The sequence below is a fragment of the Eubalaena glacialis genome, chromosome 18 (assembly GCF_028564815.1).
Source record: "Eubalaena glacialis isolate mEubGla1 chromosome 18, mEubGla1.1.hap2.+ XY, whole genome shotgun sequence".
Taxonomy (NCBI): Eukaryota; Metazoa; Chordata; class Mammalia; order Artiodactyla; family Balaenidae; genus Eubalaena; species Eubalaena glacialis.
Window position 1 is genome coordinate 17,579,464 of NC_083733.1, and position 17,438 is coordinate 17,596,901.

General features: G+C 37.7%; 1 protein-coding gene across 4 annotated transcripts in view; it reads right to left on the reverse strand.

Annotated features, from left to right (window-relative positions):
* Window positions 1-17,438, reverse strand: part of NFAT5 (nuclear factor of activated T cells 5) — a 192,555-nt gene that overhangs the window by 83,364 nt on the left and 91,753 nt on the right. Inside the window, exon 3 of one of the 4 annotated variants that reach the window (XM_061174554.1) lies at window positions 16,141-16,265. The exons of the other annotated variants lie outside the window; for them this stretch is intronic. The gene's annotated coding sequence lies outside the window, so the exon portion shown is untranslated. The remainder of the gene's footprint in view (window positions 1-16,140; window positions 16,266-17,438) is intronic. 4 annotated transcript variants of the gene reach the window in all.

The following is a 17,438-nucleotide window of genomic DNA, read 5'->3' on the forward strand; positions in this document are numbered from 1 at the left end:
ATTGTATCATGTGCAGTGGCAACTCCATAGAAATCGTAGTTAAACAAAGTTTGGCACCTACTGCTATGAGCAAACAAAAACATGACAGAAAATAATGAAAAGGAAGAGTTGAAAAATATTAAAGCAAGGTAAAGTATGTCATGAAATCAAGTCCAGGAGATTGAGGGTGCCTTAGAAAAAGACTGGGCATTTCTTCTACTAACATGAAAGAAAAAGAAAACAGAAAATGAAAAGACCTAAACAAATTTTTGAGATGAAGAGGTAAAAAACTGAGGGACTTCGGTGGGAGAACATCAAAGTGCTCTAGAAGATAATTCAATTATATCTTTTTGCCAATGGCTGCGCTCTAGAAGCAGATGCTTAAGAGGCATGTACAAAATCCTTCTATACCTATTAATGTTTAAAGGGCCAATTATACTATATAGAGGAATTAGGGATTAAGACTCAGGGTAGCCACAACTAAGACCTGACACAGGGACTTCCCTGGTGGCACAGTGGTTAAGAATCCACCTGCCAATGCAGGGGACACGGGTTCCAGCCCTGGTCCGGGAAGATCCCACATGCCGCGGAGCAACTAAGCCTATGCTCCACAACTACTGAGCCTGCGCTCTAGAGCCCAGGAGCCACAACTACTGAAGCCCACATGCCTAGAGCACGTGCTCCACAAGAGAAGCCACTGCAATGAGAAGCCCGTGGACCGCAACAAAGAGTAGCCCCTGCTCACCACAACTAGAGAAAGTCCATGTGCAGCAATGAAGACCCAATGCAGCCAAAAATAAATAAATAAATAAATAAATAAATAAATAAATAATACTAAAAAAAAAAAAAAAGACTTGACACAGCCAAAAATAAATAAAGACAAACAAACAAACAAAAAAGACTCAGGGTATAAAACTTCTAATACTAGGGGGTGTTATTATTATTAAACAAAAGTACATGAATTCTCATTTGGCTTAAATCAGAAAGTCAGTGTCATGAGATACTATATATAGCAGATGGTTATTAGGTATTTCAAATATTATTGCAATCTTTTTTGCATGAGGGGGGTAGCGAGGAAGGAGAAAGCCACAAGGTTACATAGAAATGTATAAAAGCAGCATGATCCTTGTGTCAGGATACCAATTTGTTCACAACAAATAAGAGGTAAGTAGCATGCCATAATGAAAGAGCAAAGGTTGTGAGAACTGGGCTTTCATTACAGCTCTAGCACTTATTTTCTGACTTTGGGCAAGTTACTCATCACAGTAAGCCTTTGATTGTCTCATTTATAATATAACAGTAATATCTATCTACCTTGTAGAGTTGTGAGCACTAGCAATAATATGTGTAACATACCTAGAACAAATTGTCCAGCATAATGTAGGCATACAATATGATTACTATGCTGACAAGTAATTAACTCATTCAAAAGTAATTTACTGGGAGCCAAGGATACAAAATTGAATAACACAAAAAAGTCCCTGTACTTAAGGAATTTTTCTGTAATGAGAGAAACAGAAAAACAAGGAAATAATTTTTAACAATTCAAAGTGGGATGAATGCTATGACGAAAACAAATAAGAATCTGTAATAAAGAATAATATTTTAAGAGAAGATAGTCAGGGAAGGCCTCTCTGAAATGTTCCTGGAGATAAGAAGAATCAGCAACTCAAAGGGCAGAAACAGAGGTAAAATAATCTGAGGTAACAACATGTACAAAAGTCCTTAGGCAGGAAAAGACATGGCATGTTTGAGTAACTGAAAGGTGCACAATGTGCTTAAAACATAGTAATCAAGAGAGTCTGCTTCCTAGCATGAGATAAGGTTAGTGGGGATGGTAGAGGGCAGATCTTACAGGGCCTTGGCCTCTTTGATAAGGTCAATATAATGTTTATTAAATGGATGGATAGATGAACGGATGCATAAAACAGAATTCAAACTTCATACAAAGGACTCAGAAGAGAGAAATACCTAATGATGTGGCCAGCACCTTTAAAAAACAAAAATAAAAACAATGAAGTTCTACTTACACAAATCAGTTCATTTTTTAGGGAAGTGAAACGAAGTAAAAAATACAGAAATAATTACTATCGTCCTAGTAAGGCTAAAAATATAAACGTGAGGGTAAACAAGAGCTAAACACACACTAACAACACAGTACTGCAGCTGTTTCCCCAACCTAAAATCTCTCAACCTAAAATGTGCCAAAAGTTTACACGTGAACTGGTTATAATCTGTGGTTGTTTCTGCCATAAATCTATAAACTTTGTTATGAAGGGAGCCACAGCTGCTGAAATTACATGCATTCAGTGAGGGATTACCAGGAACCAATGAGTTATGGAGATATTAATTGGAGCTACTAACATAAATAAAAGTCATAATCCCTGTCCTCAATAGGGTGTGCAATGAGGAGGTGTTATTGAGATATTCTATGAGCATTACTTCTTTTACTCCAAAGGCAATCGGGTGAATACCTCATGACCAGTTCAAGATGACTAATTTCACTTTGAAATGCACAGCTCTTCTTTCTGCAGGTCTTGCACTTTCTACAGTACGTAACTGGACTTGCAGAAGTGTTCTTTCTGGCCTGCACAGTGTTCTAAAACATTCTGAATTAGTAGTCAACATTTAATAACGGGATTTTACAAAATCCAGATTTCTGGCTTCTCTTGACAAATCACAAGATCTGGCAACATTAAGTATATATTCCCACAAGGAAAACTTTTTTTTTTTTTTTTAGTCATCAATTTTATACACATCAGTGTATACATGCCAAACCCAATCGCCCAATTCGTCACACCACCATCCCCACCCCCCCACGGCTTTCCCCCCTTGGTGTCCATACGTTTGTTCTCTACACCTGTGTCTCAATTTCTGCCCTGCAAACCGGTGCATCTGTACCATTTTTCTAGGTTCCACATACATGCGTTAATATATGATATTTGTTTTTCTCTTTCTGACTTACTTCACTCTGTATGACAGACTCTAGATCCATCCATGTCTCAACAAATGACCCAATTTCGTTCCTTTTTATGGCTGAGTAATATTCCATTGTATAAATGTACCAAATTTTCTTTATCCATTTGTCTGTTGATGGGCATTTAGGTTGCTTCCATGACCTGGCTATTGTAAATAGTGCTGCAATAAACATTGGGGTGCATGTGTCTTTTTGAATTATGGTTTTCTCTGGCTATATGCCCAGAAGTGGGATTGCTGGATCATATGGTAATTCTATTTTTAGTTTTTTAAGGAACCTCCATACTGTTCTCCATAGTAGCTGTATCAATTTACATTCCCACCAACAGTGCAAGAGGGTTCCCTTTTCTCCACACCCTCTCCAGCATTTGTTGTTTGTAGATTTTCTGATGATGCCCATTCTACCCGGTGTGAGGTGATACCTCATTGTAGTTTTGATCTGCATTTCTCTAATAATTAGTGATGTTGAGCAGCTTTTTATGTGCTTCTTGGCCATCTGTATGTCTTCTTTGGAGAAATGTCTATTTAGGTCTTCTGCCCATTTTTGGATTGGGTTGTTTCTTTAATATTGAGCTGCATAAGCTGTTTCTATATTTTGGAGATTAATCCGTTGTCCGTTGATTCGTTTGCAAATATTTTCTCCCATTCTGAGGGTTGTCTTTTCGTCTTTATGGTTTCCTTTGCTGTGCAAAAGCTTTGAAGTTTCATTAGGTCCCATTTGTTTATTTTTGTTTTTATTTCCATTACTCTAGGAGGTGGATCAAAAAAGATCGTGCTGTGATTTATGTCAAAGAGTGTTCTTCCTATGTTTTCCTCTAAGACTTTTATAGTGCCCAGTCTTACAGTTAAGTCTCTAATCCATTTTGAGTTTATTTTTGTGTATGGTGTTAGGGAGTGTTCTAATTTCATTCTTTTATATGTAGCTGTCCAGTTTTCCCAGCACCACTTATTGAAGACACTGTCTTTTCTCCATTGTATATCCTTGCCTCCTTTGTCATAGATTAGTTCACCATAGGTGCGTGGGTTTATCTCTGGGCTTTCTATCTTGTTCCATTGATCTATGTTTCTGTTTTTGTGCCAGTACCATATTGTCTTGATTACTGTAGCTTTGTAGTATAGTCTGAAGTCAGGGAGTCTGATTCCTCCAGCTCCGTTTTTTTCCCTGAAGACTGCTTTGGCTATTCGGGGTCTTTTGTGTCTCCATACAAATTTTAAGATTTTTTGTTCTAGTTCTGTAAAAAATGCCAATGGCAATTTGATAGGGATTGCATTGAATCCGTAGATTGCTTTGGGTAGTATAGTCATTTTCACAATATTGATTCTTCCAATCCAAGAACATGGTATATCTCTCCATCCGTTGGCATCATCTTTAATTTCTTTCATAAGTGTCATAGTTTTCTGCATACAGATCTTTTGTCTCCCTAGGTAGGTTTATTCCTAGGTATTTTATTCTTTTTGTTGCAATGGTAAATGGGAGTGTTTCCTTAATTTCTCTTTCACATTTTTCATCATTAGTGTATAGGAATGCAAGAGATTTCTGTGCATTAATTTTGTATCCTGCAACTTTACCAAATTCATTGATTAGCTCTAGTAGTTTTCTGGTGGCATTTTTAGGATTCTCTATGTATAGTATCATGTCATCTGCAAACAGTGACAGTTTTACTTCTTCTTTTCCAATTTGTATTTCTTTTATTTCTTTTTCTTCTCTGATTGCTGTGGCTAGGACTTCCAAAACTATGTTGAATAATAGTGGTGAGAGTTGACATCCTTGTCTTCTTCCTGATATTAGAGGAAATGTATTCAGTTTTTCACCATTGAGAATGATGTTTGCTGTGGGTTTGTCGTATATGGCCTTTATTATGTTGAGGTAGGTTCCCTCTATACCCACTTTCTGGAGAGTTTTTATCATAAATGGGTGTTGAATTTTGTCAAAAGCTTTTTCTGCATCTATTGAGATGATCATATGGTTTTTACTCTTCAGTTTGTTAATATGGTGTATCACATTGATTGATTTGCGTATATTGAAGAATCCTTGCATTCCTGGGATAAATCCCACTTGATCATGGTGTATGATCCTTTTAATGTGTTGTTGGATTCTGTTTGCTAGTATTCTGTTGAGGATTTTTGCATCTATATTCATCAATGATATTGGTCTGTAATTTTCTTTTTTTGTAGTATCTTTGTCTGGTTTTGGTATCAGGGTGATGGTGGCCTCATAGAATGAGTTTGGGAGTGTTCCTTCCTCTGCAATTCTTTGGAAGAGTTTGAGAAGGATGGGTGTTAGCTCTTCTCTAAATGTTTGACAGAATTCACCTGTGAAGCCATCTGGTCCTGGACTTTTGTTTGTTGGAAGATTTTTAATCACAGTTTCAATTTCATTACTTGTGACTGGTCTGTTCATATTTTCTATTTATTCTTGGTTCAGTCTTGGAAGGTTATATTTTGTAAGATTTTGTCCATTTCTTCCAGGTTGTCCATTTTATTGGCATAGAGTTGCTTGTAGTAGTCTCTTAGGATGCTTTGTATTTCTGCGGTGTCTTTTGTAACTTCTCCTTTTTCATTTCTAATTTTATTGATTTGAGTCCTCTCCCTCTTTTTCTTGATGAGTCTGGCTAATGGTTTATCAATTTTGTTTATCTTCTCAAAGAACCAGCTTTTAGTTTTATTGATCTTTGCTATTGTTTTCTTTGTTTCTATTTCATTTATTTCTGCTCTGATCTTTATGATTTCTTTCCTTCTGCTAACTTTGGGTTTTGTTTGTTCTTCTTTCTCTAGTTCCTTTAGGTGTAAGGTTAGATTGTTTATTTGAGACTTTTCTTGTTTCTTGAGGTAGGCTTGTATAGCTATAAACTTCCCTCTTAGAACTGCTTTTGCTGCATCCCATTGGTTTTGGATCGTCGTGTTTTCATTGTCATTTTTCTCTAGGTATTTTTTGATTTCCTCTTTGATTTCTTCAGTGATCTCTTGGTTATTTAGTAACGTATTGTTTAGCCTCCATGTGTTTGTGTTTTTTATGTTTTTTTCCCTGTAATTCATTTCTAATCTCATAGCTTTGTGGTCAGAAAAGATGCTTGATATGATTTCAGGTTTCTTAAATTTACTGAGGCTTGATTTGTGACCCAAGATGTGATCTATCCTGGAGAATGTTCCGTGCGCACTTGAGAAGAAAGTGTAATCTGCTGTTTTTGGATGGAATGTCCTATAAATACCAATTAAATCTATCTGGTCTATTGTGTCATTTAAAGCTTCTGTTTCCTTATTTATTTTCATTTTGGATGATCTGTCCATTGGTGTTAGTGAGGTGTTAAAGTCCCCCCACTATTATTGTGTTACTGTCAATTTCCTCTTTTATAGCTGTTAGCAGTTGCCTTATGTATTGAGGTGCTCCTATGTTGGATGCATATATATTTATAATTGTTATATCTTCTTCTTGGATTGATCCCTTGATCATTATGTAGTGTCCTTCCTTGTCTCTTGTAACGTTCTTTATTTTAAAGTCTATTTTATCTGATATGAGTATTGCTACTCCAGCTTTCTTTTTTTTTTTTTTTTTAATTTTATTTATTTATTTATTTATGGCTGTGTTGGGTCTTCGTTTCTGTGCGAGGGCTTTCTCCAGTTGCGGCAAGTGGGGGCCACTCTTCATCGCGGTGCGCGGGCCTCTCACTATCGCGGCCTCTCTTGTTGCGGAGCACAGGCTCCAGACGCGCAGGCTCAGTAGTTTTGGCTCACGGGCCTAGTTGCTCCGCGGCATGTGGGATCTTCCCGGACCAGGGCTCGAACCCATCTCCCCGGCATTGGCAGGCAGATTCTCAACCACTGCGCCACCAGGGAAGCCCCCCAGCTTTCTTCTGATTTCCATTTGCATGGAATATCTTTTTCCATCCCCTCACTTTCAGCCTGTATGTGTCCCTAGGTCTGAAGTGGGTCTCTTGTAGACAGCATATATATGGGTCTTGTTTTTGTATCCATTCAGCAAGCCTGTGTCTTTTGGTTGGAGCATTTAATCCATTCACGTTTAAGGTAATTATCGATATGTATGTTCCTATGACCATTTTCTTAATTGTTTTGGGTTTGTTTTTGTAGGTCCTTTTCTTCTCTTGTGTTTCCCACTTAGAGAAGTTCCTTTAGCATTTGTTGTGGAGCTGGTTTGGTGGTGCTGAATTCTCTTAGCTTTTGCTTGTCTGTAAAGCTTTTGATTTCTCCATCAAATCTGAATGAGATCCTTGCTGGGTAGAGTAATCTTGGTTGTAGGTTTTTCCCTTTCATGACTTTAAGTATATCATGCCACTCCCTTCTGGCTTGTAGAGTTTCTGCTGAGAAATCAGCTGTTAACCTTATGGGAGTTCCCTTGTATGTTATTTGTCATTTTTCCCTTGCTGCTTTCAGTAATTTTTCTTTGTCTTTAATTTTGGCCAATTTGATTGCTATGTGTCTCGGCGTGTTTCTCCTTGGGTTTATCCTGTATGGGACTCTCTGCGCTTCCTGGACTTCGGGGGCTATTTCCTTTCCCATGTTAGGGAAGTTTTTGACTATAATCTCTTCAAATATTTTCTCTGGTCCTTTCTCTCTCTCTTCTCCTTCTGGGACCCCTACAATGCGAATGTTGTTACGTTTAATGTTGTCCCAGAGGTCTCTTAGGCTGTCTTCATTTCTTTTCATTCTTTCTTCTTTATTCTGTTCCGCAGCAGTGAATTCCACCATTCTGTCTTCCAGGTCACTTATCTGTTCTTCTGTCTCAGTTATTCTGCTATTGATTCCTTCTAGTGTAGTTTTCATTTTAGTTATTGTATTGTTCATCTCTGTTTGTTTGTTCTTTAATTCTTCTAGGTCTTTGTTAAACATTTCTTCCATCTTCTCGATCTTTGCCTCCATTCTTTTTCCGAGGTCCTGGATCATCTTCACTATCATTATTCTGAATTCTTTTTCTGGAAGGTTGCCTATCTCCACTTCATTTAGTTATTTTTCTGGGGTTTTATCTTGTTCCTTCATCTGGTACATAGCCCTGTGCCTTTTCATCTTGTCTACCTTTCTGTGAATGTGGTTTTTGTTCCACAGCCTGCAGGACTGTCCTTCTTCTTGCTTCTGCTGTCTGCCCTCTGGTGGATGAGGCTATCTGCTCCAGGGCGCAGCGTGGAAGCGGCTGGAGGCAGAAGCACCCAGGCTTTGTGTCGAAAAGGCTCATTTGCTCATCTTCAGGAAAACTCTTTTAGTGTGCTTTCCAATTACTGAAAGTACCATTCAGCCAATTTCACTGATTTAGAGTACACTGAGTTCTGTAGGCATCTGAGTTTTCAGTATCTACACTAGGAGTTTTATGACTGAGATCTTCTTATGAAATAAGAGGAGGGAAAGATAAAAGATGAGTCTTTCCTGAAGAAACTTTGCAAGAGCTTAAAAGACTAAAACGGTGGTCTCAACTTTCTTGATCATATAGATCATAACTTTCTTGATCCCTCTCCAGAGGCAAATTTAATATGAGAAAGAAACTGTATATGATAGTCAAGGGCTGGGAAGTACCTGATCTTCCAGAGGATGAAATAAAGAGGCAGTACCAAAACACTTTGTATTTTTTTTAAAAGTACAGACTTTCACAGAACTTAAAAATCTGATTTTTAAAGAGTTTATTTAGTGTACTTCCCTATGTTATAGATATAGGAACTGTATCTATATAGTTCATAGATACATAAACTTTATCTATATAGGGCCAGAGATTAAGAATTTGCCCCAAATCAGATAGTTGACAGCAAAATCAGAATTAGAAAGCAGTCTCAAAACCAACATTTCAATTTAACATTTACTAAACATCGAATATTTGTAAGTCTCCATGCAAGATGATAAAGATATAAATATGTATGACAGTACTTTTTAATATATTGCTTTTCCACTTTCTTTTTTTGTTAATATTTTTATAGGATTTCAAAGAATCCTATAAAGGCCACTTTTTTAAAAAACAAACAAAAACCCTACCCCAAAGAACTGAAAGCCGGTACTCAAACAAACACATGTACGTGCATATTCACAGCATGTGACTAGCAGCACTATTCACAACAGTCAAAAGGTGGCAACAACCTACATGTCCATCAGAAAATGAATGGATAAACAAATTGTGGTATCCATACAATGGAATCGTATTCACCCATAAAAAAGAATGAAGTACTAATAGATGCTACAAGGTGGATACATCTTGAAAACATGCTAAGTGAAAGAAGCCAGACACAAAAGGTCACATATTGTATGATTCCACTTATGTAAAGTAACCAGGTGGATAAATCCATAGAGACAGAACACAGATTGGCAGTTACCAGGGGCTAGGGGGAGGCGGAGGTGGGGAACAACTGTTTAATGCATACAGGGTTTCATTTTGGGTGATAAAAATGTTTTTGAGATAGATATATAGAGATAGTGGTTGCATAACACTGTGAATTGATCACTTTAAAATAGTCAATTTATGTGGATTTCATATCAATAGACTTTTTAAAGAACACTTCCTTATTTGACCACCAGGTGGAATATGCCACCTAAGTCAAAGTAGTTGCTTGTCCTATTAGGAAAAAATAAAACCAAAAAACAACAACCAGGGACTTCCCTGGTGGTGCAGTGGTTAAGAATCCGCCTGCCAGTGCAGGGGACACGGGTTTGAGCCCTGGTCTGGGAAGATCCCACATGCCGCAGAGAAACTAGGCCCATGTGCCACAACCACTGAGCCTGCGCTCTAGAGCCCACGAGCCACAACTACTGAGCCCGTGTGCCACAACTACTGAAACCTGCACGCCTAGAGCTGATGCTCCACAACAAAGACAAGCTAGCAAAACGAGAAGCCCGTGCACCACAATGAAGAGTAGCCCCCGCTCGCCGCAACTAGAGAAAGCTCGCACGCAGCAACGAAGACCCAACGCAGCCAATAAATAAATAAATAAATAAATTTATAAATATTAAAAAAAAAAAAACAACAACAACCAAAAAATCCCACAACCACAGACCACCTACTAGGTACAAATGTGGTGCTAGATTTTTTTTTTGTTGTTAAGAGTTAACTTTTATTTATTTATTTAATTTTGGCTGCGTTGGGTCTTTGTTGCTGCGTGCGGGCTTTCTCTAGTTGCGGTGAGCGGGGGGCTACTCTTCATTGTGGTGCGCAGGCTCCTCATTGCAATGGTTTCTCTTGTTGTGGAGCATGGGCTCTAGGCGCGTGGGCTTCAGTTGTGGCATGTGGGCTCAGTAGTTGTGGCTCACGGGCTCTAGAGCACAGGCTCAGTGGTTGTGGCACACGGGCTTAGTTGCTCTGTGGCATGTGGGATTTCCCGGACCAGGGATTGAACTCCTGTCCCCTGCATTGGCAGGCGGATTCTTAACCACTGTGCCACCAGAGAAGCCCCAGTGCTAGATGTTTTAAATATAAATTATCTCAGCAAATCTCACCAACAACCAGGACAGATACATTTATCATGGGGGGGAAGGGAGAGGCAGTTCTGGTACCAAATTAAGTACCATCTGAATGCCAGTTCTACTGCTTGCTACCATGTACCCCTGGACAAGTTACTTTCAGTCTGTTTTCTGATCCGTAAAATAGATGAGTTACGATGCTATCTACACTTCAAGGGTTGTTCTGAGGATTAAATGAGATAATTCAAGAATTTAATGACCCAGGCTCTTTGAAAGAATTAAACAAATTTTAGCCATTGTTATTTATATAATTAGTCATTGATATAATTAATCATTAATAGAGCTAACTGCATTAATTAATATTAATGCCACTGGAAATCTGTAACTGGTAGTTCTCTCAATCACCAAAAGCTGCTTGTATAAAGTGGTACTGACAAGTAAATTGTTCAAATCTCAAGTTCTTTTATTTAGAATATATATGAAGGAAATGATAATCCTGAAATTATACACATAACAGAAGCAGATCTTAATAGCAAAATACATTCTAAGTCCTTTAATGCATTATATAAATGAAAAACATGAAGAGGACTTAGAGGGCTGCAATAAATGCAAACACTGAAAATTAAAATCTGTGAGGAAAAATTAAAAAGATGGTATCATAAAAGTTTCAGGTAGGGGGACTTCCCTTGTGGTCCAGTGGTTAAGAATCGGTCTTGCAATGCAGGGGATGCTGGTTCGATCCCTAGTCAGAGAACTAAGATCCCACATGCCATGGGGCAACTAAGCCCGTGCACCGCAACTACTGAGCCCACGCCACAACTAGAGAGCCCATGTGCTGCAACTAGAGAGCCCATGCACTCCGGAGCCTGCGCACCACAAATAGAGAGAAGCCTGTGCACTGCAACGAAAGATCCTGCATGCCAAAACTAAGACCCAATGCAGCCAATAAATAAATATTAAAAAGAAAATTTTCAGTTAGTTACAATGTTCTCTTGGGTTGGCCAAAAAGTTCGTTCTGGTGTTTTCCGTAACATCTTATGGAAAAACTGGAATGAACTTTTTGGCCAACCCAATAATACATGAAGCTTCCTATTTTAACGTTTTAATATTTCATTAAATTATAAAAGTGATAGGCAAAAAAAGATATATAAAGGATATATCATTATGGAAAACGGGGATTTTTTAAGTATAAAGGAGAAAATTAAGTCACTTCAAATCCCAATTCTCGAGATAACCATTCTAACATTTTAATCTATTTCCTACTAGACTTTTTTTTTTAGTAAAATTGGGATCATAGTTTCATATTTTCCTTTTTAAAAATTTAACATTCATCATGGACATTTTCTTTGATCATTAACTATTCTTTGAATACATGATTTATAGTAATAGATCTTACGAACGTTTTATAGACAAAAGATAACAAAGATTTACCTTCCCTTAACTTAGAAAAGGAAATTCTAACATTAAATTGCATCCTGAAGGATTTTAATTAAATTTTTTAAAAACTAATTATTATTTCTTCTTAGTTATAAAATTTTCCCAAGAAAAAAAGGTATTATGCTTTAAACGTCTTTCATTTAACAAACTGGAAAGCTAAAGTTTAGAGTCCTACAACTACAGTAAGTAGCACAGCAAGGATTTGAATCCAGATCTGTTCTGACTCCAAAGCCTAAGCACTTAACCAAAACATTATAGGATGGTCTGGGTGTGGTCTTATCTAATTACATGTGGGCAGCCTTATTTAGTTACTCCATTCTCAAGATGAAGCTAAAAGACACACATCTGAAGGATTCCCTCGAAATTTAACAGCAGAACAAATTTAAAAATAAAAGTCAAATTTAAGTGCTTAGAATAGTGCTCGCCATAGACAAAACACTACATAAGTATTAGCTATTATTACTCACAGGAAATAACCATACTAGTACAGAAAAAAAAGTATCCATGGTGTTCTTTATAGTGATGTTTATAACGGTTAAAAAGTAAAATAAAATAAAAGCCCATCATCAAAGATTGGCTGATTTAAGTATAATTTGTTATTACACTATGGAATACAGTCAGCTCTCGGGCTCCCCAGGTTACACATCGTTGGATTCAACCAACCACAGTTAAAAAAAAAAAAAAAAAAAAAATCAAGAAAGTTCCAAAAAGCAAAACTTCAATTTGCTACAGGCTGGCAACTATTTACATAGCATTTATATTATATTAGATATTATAAGTAACCTAGAGATGATTTAAAGTATATGGGAGGATGTGTGTAGGTTATATGCAAATACTAGCTATTTTACATAAGGGACTTGAGCATTTAATTTTGGTATCCTTGGGGGTCCTGGAACCAATCCCTGGTGGATATTGAGCAACTACTGTACTTTGCAGCTATTATAATAATTATAATAGATCTATACATAATAATATCAGGAAGCAGATAAGAAAACAGGATGTACTGTATCCCATTTATGCAGAAATGTACAAATAAGTAGATGTGTATACATACATAGAGTACAGAGAGATATGGCTGAAAGAATAATTAACATGTTAATGGTGGTCATATCTAGATACAATGGGCTTTCATGTGATTCTTCCTTGTTTTGTACCTTTCTATATTTAAAAAATTCAAGATAAATAAAAATATAAATACATATTAATTATATAGATTAAACGTAAGGCAGCATTAACGGTGAAAAGAAACACAAATGAAAAAGACCAATGGAGGATAACTTCAAGGAATAGATGAGGTTGGATCTTGAAGAATTCCTTTACCCAGCCCTTGTTGTTTTTCTAACATATTCACCCTATTAATCATGCCCAATCCTCAATAACCGTAACCACTCATCTTCAATATTCCTGAATCATAGTGTCTATTCTTTTTTTTTTTTAATTTATTTTATTTTATTTATTTTATTTATTTTTGGCTGCGCTGGGTCTTTGTTGCTGTGCGCGGGCTTTCTCTGGTTGCAGCGAGCGGGGGCTACTCTTCGTTGTGGTGCCCGGCCTTCTCATTGCAGTGGCTTCTCTTGTTGCGGAGCATGTGCTCTAGGCGCGTGGGCTTCAGTAGTTGTGGCATGCGGGCTCAGTAGTTGTGGCATGCGGGCTCAGTAGTTGTGGCACGCAGGCTCTAGAGCGCAGGCTCAGTAGTTGTGGTGCACGGGCTTAGCTGCTCCGCGGAATGTGGGATCTTCCCAGGCCAGGGCTCGATCCCGTGTCCCCTGTATTGGCAGGCGGATTCTTAACCACTGTGCCACCAGTGAAGTCCTGATCTATTCTTTAATGGAGAAAATAAAAACACACAGACTAGTACTACTATGAATTTATGATTTTCCTCAGAGTAGCTCAGGAAATCTTTTTTTTTTTTTTTTTTTCTTTTTTTGGCCATGCCACACAGCTTTCAGGATCTTAGTTCCACCACCAGGGATCGAACCGGCACCCTTGGCAGTGAAAGCATGGAGTCCTAACCACTGGACTGCCAGAGAATTCCCTCAGCTCCCCCATCTTAAAGCCACCAACCTCTATCTATCATTCTTGACAAATGAGTGTTTATTGCTCCAGAGAGAAAACAGGCAGGCTATAAGGCATGAATTCCCCATACTTCCTTTCCTAGACACAAATTATCCTTACCTGTGTCCCTTTGGGTCCAAGAGAAGACGCAATCCTATGTACTAGATCCCTTTTTCTTCCTTGGTCCTTGAAAAGTTTCTTCTATTAATAAATTCCTATCCTTTATCTTCAACTCCCTCATTCCACAAGATTCCTATTCCTACTGTATCTCTTTCTAGCTTCCACTTTCCTTCACAACCACACTTAGTACAACAGCTGTCTTCACTAGCTACCTCTATTTCGTCTACTTACAGTTATTACTCAACCTACTACTACTTGGCTTCTGTTCCCACTAGTCCATTAAAATTTCTCTGTCATCAATAAACTCCTAACTGACTTATTTGCAACTTCTGACTCTACTACTGGAAACCCTTCTCTCCATTATCTTCTATTTCTTTTCTTCCCTCTTTGATTCCTCTTTAGTCTACTACTTTTTCCATTCCCCTTAAATATTTTGGGTGTTTTCCCCAGGGAAATGAATCCTCAACCTTCTTCTTTCCTATTTTTCTCCCTTGATTGTTAATTTCAACTTGAACCATAACTGCATGATATTCATAAGCTGACGACTATCAATGTTTGCTTCCAGTTCCAGATTGTTAGATATAAATACTGACTCAATATCTTCATTTGGATACCTATATAGACATTTCATCCTTAATGTGTCTAAAACCAATCTCTTCATTTACTTCTCCCCCACCCCACCAGAGTCTTTACCATCTCGTTAAATGAGAACTCCATTCTTCCAGTTTGCTCAGTTCAAAAATTTTGGTTATCATCTTTCACTTTTCTTTTTCTCTCACACTCCACACCTAATCCATGAGCAATTCCTGTCTGCTTTTCCTACAAAATATATCCAGAACTCCACCACTTCTTGCTACCTCCACTACCACAATCCTGGTCTACTTGTCTCACCTGGACTAATGCAAGCGCCTCCTAACTGAATTACTATTTCACTCCTATAGTTTGTTATCTACACTGTAGCCTGAATAATCCATTTAAAACCTAATTCGGATCACTCCTCAGCTCCCATGTCAGAGTAAAACCTAAAGTCCTTACATGATCTCAGCACACCAACATCTCTCTCTACAACTCTCCTCTTTACCCACTCTGCTCCAACCAAACTGGCCTCCTTACTAGTAGTTTCTTGAACATGCCAAGCACCTTCCCAATCTCAAATCCTCTGAACTTACTATTCCTCCATCTGGAAAATTCTTTCCCTAGATATTACCATAGCTTACTCCCTCAATTCCTTCAGGTCTCTGTACAAATGAGGCACCACTTCTTTGAGGCACTCTGACCACCCTATATAAAATAGCACCCACTAGCGCTTTATTATCCTTCCTAATCCTGCTTTGTTTTTTTCACTCCCTGCCATTTTTTTAAAAATCAAGATATAATTTACATAACAAAAGGGCACCCTTTAAACTGTACAGTTCAGTGGTTTGAGTTTATTCACAAAGTTTTACAGTCATCACCACTACCTAAAATTCCAGAACACTTTCATAACCCAAAAAGAAACTACATATCCATTAGCAAGTCATTCCCCACTCCTTCATGCCCCAAATCCCTGGCAACCACTAACTGACTTTCTCTCTCTATGGATTTGCCTGATCTTACCCTCTGACATTTGATAATTATTTGTTTATTGTCTCTTTCCAACTACCAGAATATAAACTGGTGAAGGCAGGAACTTTGTTTTCTTTAATTCTGTGTCCCCAGCATCTAGATTAGTGCTTGGTACATAGTAGGTGCTCAATATCCCACAAGCGTCTTAATTTCAACATATCCAAAATGGAACTCATTATCTTCTGCTGCCTTATTTTTAGCATGAAACTATTTTGAAGTAGCACTTACCAAAACTATGCTGAAATTGTGTCTGTCTGCCCTATTAACAATGGTAAGCCTCTTTAAAGCACTGAGCACAAAATATATTGAATAAATGAATAAATGGCCACCTCCCCAAATATCTTAATATTCAGTATATTAACGACCTAAATTTATGCTTAAAAATTAACTAAATACCATTATGGCAACAAATCATAATTTCCACCCCTCCATTCCTACTTTCTCCCTAACATCTTCTCTAGACAACAGAGATAAGTATTAAGGTCTATCAAGGGTAATCCTCACTTACTTATTTATCCTCTATTAACTTTGGGTCCAAGACCTACTTTAGAACACGTTGGAGGAAGATTAACCCACACATACCATAGTAGGGAAGCCAGAGTAGAAATGGTTGCAAAAGAATCTCATAGCCAGAGGTGATCTCCAAGATTCACCATGGTGAAGAGTGCAGTTACCTGTTTTCAACTATTAGGATCATGTGACCTTCACTGTACAAAGAAAACACAAGACATATGTAATAACTGTATAAAATATCACTAGTTGACTATGATATCTCTATCACATTTATTCAGCTTTCTATGATACCTGAGGGTCTCTTCTCTGCATCGTGTTGCTGATTCAGGTTATCATATCCAGCCTTGGTTTACCACATCTTGCACAGCTATACCTTTTCCCTCCCTTATTCTACTCTTCCCCAATCTCTAGCTCTATGATCCAGCTATACTGAATTTCTTTCAATTCTCCAACATACTAAGCTCTTGCTCATCTCCAAATTTTCCAATATGATAGTCTCCCCTTTGCCTAAAACATTCTTCCTCCAACACAGCCCCTCCACCTTCACCTGATGAATTTTTATAATTTCAGGACTGAGTTTGGATGTCACCTTCTATCAAAAGCCCCTCTCTGATTCCCTGGCACACTGGCACCTTCTCATGTCCCACTTCATCAATCTGTATTTCCCTTTCAGAGCACTTAGCATACTATTTTTAACGGATTATTTATTAGTTTGTCTCCCCAACTAGAAGGTAAGCTCAGTTAGGGCAGGAAACATATTTTTGCCTTTTACTATTATATGTGCAGTCAGTCAGTACATAAATGATCTTGGCCAAGGTTACAGAAAAAAAAAAGGAACAGATCAGAAGTCAGAATACCTTTTTTAAACCTAGCTGTTCTACTGATTAACAGTGCCAACTTGGGCCAAGTCTCTTAATCATTGGGGGTTTTCGTTTTATCATCTATAAGATGTAGATGATAACTATACCTCTCAGGTGCAAAAAGATTAAATGAAGTAATGTATATCAAAGTGCTCTACAAAGTTGTGGGCGAAGTGTAATACAAAACTAATGTAAGCTATCTACTTGCCCACTCTCCTATAATAGAAATAATCCTACTTGTTGTTTATCATAACATGGTAAGTCAGTCTATTAAAGTTAAAAGGAACTTTTCTCAAAATGAAATCAGATTTGGAAGATATACTAGAAGCAGAGTAGTTCCAATTCCAGCTCTTAGCAGTTTCAACTAACAAGCAGTAGATTTTTCTGAACCTATTAGTCAAGTGCTAATAGGTTAATGAACAACTAGGTAGACTGGAATAAATTCAGCCCTCTAACAGCTACAGCTGAAAACAGCACCTGGGAAAAAAGTTCTAACATGAAAACAGG